Raw genomic sequence first — 6,141 nt, 5'->3', positions numbered from 1 at the left:
CCCCAACATTTGGTGCATGGGCCAGGAAACTCCTCACTTTGAGGAGACAAGTCCCACTGGGGACTACTCCGAGGCCTTGCGGCTCAAATCTTCTAGAGGGGGGAAGGAGCCTCGCCCTTCTCGAAGGATTCTGCTTCTCAATGCCCAGACCTTTCATGTTAGCAGGTAGTGGATGGAAGCAGGGGAACTGAGAGCTCAGGTGAGGAGGAACCCACCCGGCAGGGTGGAAGAGGGGGCCTGATCACCCCCCTGGGAGGGATTAGAAGGGGCACAGACCCACAGGAGCCTGGAATAGGCAGGTGGCAACGATTGCTTGGTACACAGGTTGATGAACATGTTAGGGCTTAGGAAGGAAATTTGTGAAGGGCATTTAGGAGGTGGTGTCCACGCCGTCTTGGGAAAACTATTACCAAGCAATTGCCAGGGGATTTTTAGAAGAAACTTGATTTTTGTGTGCTCATATTCTGTCCTCCCCAAGAAGGAGTCCCATCTGCTATGAAATCCTTGACCCGCTCGGAATTCTCAGAATAGAAGGAGGGGGATACATAAGTGAGTACAAATTGGCTTTTCCAGAGATGGCCTGGGACGTGGGATATTTAACCCATCTGTATTTCCATCCGTACCTGATCAAGCCCACCAAGGCAGAATGGACTTCAAAAGTTAAGGGAGAAACAGTCTTGGATCACGTGGTGTTCTGGTTCAGCTGTGCTGACTGGCAGGTGAAGACACGCTGATCCCACTTCTCCCTCTGGGATCTGGCAGGTAAGGCTCTTCTCACCCCAATTAGGAAGGAGGCAGAATGGCAATTTGAGTGTCACTGAGTGGAAATATCAGAAGTACATAGGGTACTGAGAACTTCATAGACAGAACGAAAAGGAAAAGTAGAAGAAGGTCTGAGAAGGTAAGCAAGATGGGAGGAAGTGAATCTAAGGCAACTGTATTGGAGTGCATGATTAAAAATTTAAAGAAGGGATTTGGAGGAGACTATGGGGTGAAGATGAAGCCTAACCACCTCCACATACTCTGAGGTCGAATGGCCCCCTATGGGAGTAGGATGGCCACCAGAGAACACCATGAACTTACAAATAGTGGAAGCAGTCTATACAGTAGTCTCAGGAGAGCCAGGACACCTGGATCAATATCCATATGTTGACTCATGGCTAGGATTAGCTCAAGACGCTCCTACTTGGACAAGGTTTTGTATCCAGAAGGGAAAGGGAAAAATATTAATGGCACAAAAATTGACTGATGATAAAAAAGGAAATTCTACAGGATTTGGACGGGGATGACCTGACCCCTCCCCCATACCGGATAATGACACGCTTGCCTCCCAGTGCTCCACCAGGACCGGAGGCCGCCTTACTGCCCCATCCAGGGCCAGGTGAAGTTCCTGCAGCAGCCACTGGTCTTCCACCAGCTCTCCCAGAGTTCGTAGAGCCGCCGTTTCAGCAGGTTCCAATCCCAGCAATGGAGACCTCTGGTCAGTGCCCCCAGAATTCCACCTCAGCTGGACCTCCTAGATTGTATCCACCTCTCCCAGTGAATACTGATAGGAAGGGGGACGAAAACACAGCAATTAGAGCCTGAGCTCCACCAAGGAACAGGGGGAAGAACCCCACTACAGATGCCCCTCAGAGAGCTACAACAGCCTCTGGTTCAGGACGCATGGGGCACTACCATCAGCCCCTGTAGCCTATTATTACCAGCCATTTTCCTCTATGGATATATTAAACTGGCAGAAACACGCTCCACCATACTCGGGGCAGCCACAAGCCATGATTAGGCTAATGGAGACTATTTTTCAAACCCACCGCCCTATATAGGATAACATAATCCAACTACTAGTCTCCCTTTTCAGCACTGAGGACAGACACAGGATCCTAACTGAGGCCAGAAAATGGTTAAGAAAAATGGCACCTGAGGGTACTGCAAACCCGCAGCGGTGGGCAGAACTAGCCACCCCCGAGGAGAGGCCCAGCTGGGACTGTAACACAGAGGAAGGAGGGGCCACCTGGAGAGTTATCCGGGTGACTATTTTACAAAGTCTCAAGAGGGAGGCCCAAAAAGCTATGAGTATTGCAAAACGCTCCGAAGTGATTCAAACAGAAATTGAATCATCCTCTGAGTTCTGAGAAAGACTGTGCAAGGCCTATAGACTTTATACACCAATAGACCCAGCCAGGGCTACTGGGTCTCAGATGGTGATAAACGCAGCCTTTGTCTCTAGCTTACCCTGAAAATGTCAGAGGGCGGGGGGAGGGGCACCAAGTGACCCACGAATTTTTATACATCCCTGAATGCCCAGTGCCTTTGTTAGGAAGAGACTTGCTGTCTAAATTGGGGGCACAAGTCACCTTTTCCCCACGAAAGACCCACTGTTCGAGTGGGCTCAACCACCTATTTACTTCCTCTCAGTAACCCCTCAAGATGAATGAAGGTTGCACGATCTCCCAGAAGGGAAACCGGACAGGCTAAATGGTCAAGAGAGAGAGTTAACTCAACAATTCCCTGAGGTCTGGGCAGAAGACAACCCCCCAGGCTTGCAAAACAAGTCCCACTGGCAATAGAACTCAAACCCAGTACAGTTACATCAGCACCCGCCTTGGGCCTGCCAGACCTTGCTTAGCCATTTACTCTTTATGTGACTGAAAAGGACAAGGTGGCTATGGGAGTGTTGTCCCAGACTATGGGGACATGGGACAGACCTGTGACTTATCTCTAATCGGCTGGACAGTGTTGCCACTGGGTGGCTGGGATGATTATGGGCAAGTGCCTTACTGGTCCGGGACGCAACCAAGCTGATTTGGTCCAAGATTTATTAGTAAATGTCCCACATGAGGTCAACTCTCTCCTGCGAGGGGACCCCCATAAATGGCTGTCAACATCCTGGATTACGTAATACCAGGGACTGTTATGTGAGAACCCCCATGTTACTACTGAGCCTCGTCAGGCCCTGAATCTGGCCACTCTCTTTCTTGTGGGAGAAGGTGGGCCCTCACGTGATTGCAAGAAAATATGCCAGCAGACCTGACTTGAGAGACCAGCCAATCCCGGACCCAGATTCGGTCGTGTACACCAACGGCACCAGCCTGGTGAAACAAGAACAGTGACTGTCGGGATATGCAGTAGTCATGGGAGAAACCATAGTTGAGGCTCCCTCTCGGCAGAACTGGTCCACTCAACAGGCCAAACTATATGCTCTAATCCAGGCCCTCTAGCTATCAAAAGGTAAGAAGACAAACATTTACACAGACTCGGTATGCTTTTGCCACACTACAGGGCTCTGTATAAGGAGAGAGGCCTTTGAAAGCTAGTGAAAAAGATATTAAAAATAAGGAAGAAATTAAGACCCTATTAGATGCTGCCTGGGAACCAGAAAGGGTTGCAGTCATACACGGCTGAGAACGTCAAAAAGAGGATACCCCCCAGGCTCAGGGAACAGACTGGCAGATAAGACCTTGAAACAAGCAGCCGAGGGCTTGGGGGTGACAAGTGAAGCCCCTATTAAAGCTCTCATATTGGCAGAGCTACCTGAGCTAACGCTAGACTCTCCAAAATACACTGAAGCTCAAAACTAACTAGCCAAAGCAGAAGGGCCTATCAAGACTGAAAAGGCATGGTGGGAATTGCCAAGTGGCAAATTACGGGAGGAGCTGGCACCCACTCTGGTAGCCAAACACACCAAGCGACCCATTTAGGCCATGATAAACTGGAAGAACTAATTTAAAAATATTTCTTGGTTCCCCGCTTCTCTTCCCTAAGTGAAGTCGCTCAGTCGTTTCCGACCCTCAGCGACCCCATGGACTGCAGCCTTCCAGGCTCCTCTATCCATGGGATTTTCCAGGCAAGAGTATAGGAGTCGGGTGCCATTGCCTTCTCCGAGTGTCATGGCACATTCTCACAAATAATCCTAGCTTTATCTTACTCTATGACTTTACAAAGCCTTTCATTCATGTATTTAATTTGTGACGGAATAATCTGACCATCGATTTATTTTCCTAAAAAATATATCACTTATAATAAGTTATAAAATTGTATAAATATCAAATATGTAATAAAATATATACTGTAAATATAAACTATAATAAAATTATATATATGCATATATATGAAGTTTTAAACTCTCTAACTGAAACCCAGAACTGAAACACTATTTTCACATGCATAAGTCTCTATGTGACTTAGAAGGAAGAAACTAGGTCCTATTGTCTTCATATGAGCATCAGTAGGATAGATCACTATTAGCTATAAACCTTACTTCAGAACACATACTCCATCTTTGTTCATAGTTTACCTTTTTAAAATAATCATTCAAGATAAATCATATTATCTCAATTACCTGAGAATCTACACACTGTATACTTGAATACCAAAAATGCTAACCATTGCCACCAGGCTTCTAAATATATGACTATATCATCCTCCCACCAACTTTGAATGCCAACATGGATACCCACGTGTGACCCATTTGTCTTTATTCACTTACACATATATTTATTCATTCATGCATTCACTGATTCATTTATATCAATAAACACCATAATGAGGAGCCACTAAGACCCAAGAACAGATCCCCAATTTGTCCTAAACTCTATCCCCTAAAAGGGAAAAAACCAACTCTTTCTCTTAAGCAGGACGAAGTCTCAGAACTGCACTGCCTGCTCACAGGTCAATGCTGCTTCTTGGCACAGACAGAAAACGCCAGGGATTCAGGTAAAAGGCATGCTGACCTTTGAACACCTGGAAGTGGACTTCCCTGAAATGAAACCTCACTGACACTACCATTACCTGCTGATCATGGTATGTACGTTCTCGGGATGGGTAGAAGGTTTTCCTACCCGCACTGAAAGAACATCAAAGGTAGCCTGGTGCCTGCTTAGGGAGATAGTTCCCAGATTTGGATTTCCTACCAGCATTGGATTGGACAATGGCCCAGCTTTCGTAGCTGATTTAGTATAACAAGTAAGCAAAACTTTAAACATCAGGTGGAAATTACATACAGCATATAGGCCCCAGAGTTCTGGGATGGTGGAAGGAACCACCCGGACACTTAAACAGACATTCTCCAAATGGATCTTAGAGACTGATGATTGCTGCGTGGATTTGTTTCCGACAGCTCTGCTCAGACTCAGGATGACCCCACAGTCCCATGGCTCATCTCCATACAAGATTGTGTATGGGAGGCCCCCTCCCATAATAAAACAGGTGTCAACAAATTTGCCTCAGGTAAAGGGAGATGAGATTTCACAGCAGATGGAACAACTGGGTAAGGTAGTAAATTAGGTAACTAAGTTTGTACAAGAAAGGGTGCCATTCCCCCTTGGGGAACAGATTCACGAATTTGTGCCCAGGGATCGGGTGTGGTCAAGGACTGGAAACAAGACTCCTTGGCCCCACATTGGAAGGGTACATATGCTGTTGTTCTAACCAGCCCTAATCCAGTTAAATTTGCAGGTGTCACCCCTTGGATCCACCACATGAGACTGAAGAGAGCATACCACGCAGACCCAGAGGACACCAAGTGGACTACACAAAAGGACCCCTCTGATCCCCATGAAACCAAGATCATCTTAAAGAAGAACAAGAGGTGAAGCTCTACAATCAACTGCTGCTACAAGGACTTGTTGGTATCATCTTGAGACTAACCAGAGTTTCAGTACAAAGAGGGACCTGTGCTATAATCAAAGTTGAATGTTGTACATATATTCCTGATTATCTGGCTATCAGCCACCCTAGATAACATGAAAAGTCAGGTTAAAGTTATATCTGATGAAACCTTCCTTTTTGGACTTTGGTCCTATCTTGGGTGAAGGGTGATTGGTGGAAAACTATATTTACTATTGTTATAGTTGCCTGGATAGCTCTGCTTTGTGAACCCTTTATTTTACAATCTATTATGAACTTTGTAACCCAAAGGTTGATGTTGTTCTCCCAAATTGGAGGTCAGAGAGTCAGGGTGCAATATATCCCTATGAATGATGCTCATACTATGAGTTAAGAGCATCAAGAGGGGGAAATGAAGGAGGAAACAGATAGAACAGACTCCATCTTGAAAGCAGGACTCCATCTTGGGCCGGACTGTGGACTTTGAGCTATATGCCCAGTATCTATGGAGACAACATACCAACTGGAAAACCAGGC

At 46.3% G+C, this 6,141-nt stretch overlaps 1 long non-coding RNA gene across 2 annotated transcripts; it reads left to right on the top strand.

The window, feature by feature from the left end:
- The first annotated feature begins 304 nt into the window (after positions 1 to 304).
- LOC113906783 lies at positions 305 to 5,919 on the top strand. 2 transcript variants are annotated; one of them, XR_003514978.1, is made up of 3 exons: positions 305 to 762; positions 4,635 to 4,800; positions 5,455 to 5,919. It is a non-coding gene; the product is annotated as an uncharacterized LOC113906783 (long non-coding RNA). The 2 variants fall into 2 exon arrangements; XR_003514977.1 differs by lacking the exon at positions 305 to 762 and having other exon boundaries at positions 4,084 to 4,800.
- Positions 5,920 to 6,141: the final 222 nt, after the last annotated feature.

The sequence above is a fragment of the Bos indicus x Bos taurus genome, chromosome 16 (genome assembly GCF_003369695.1).
Source record: "Bos indicus x Bos taurus breed Angus x Brahman F1 hybrid chromosome 16, Bos_hybrid_MaternalHap_v2.0, whole genome shotgun sequence".
In the NCBI taxonomy this organism is placed as follows: Eukaryota; Metazoa; Chordata; class Mammalia; order Artiodactyla; family Bovidae; genus Bos; species Bos indicus x Bos taurus.
This window is presented reverse-complemented; position numbering and strand designations above follow the sequence as displayed.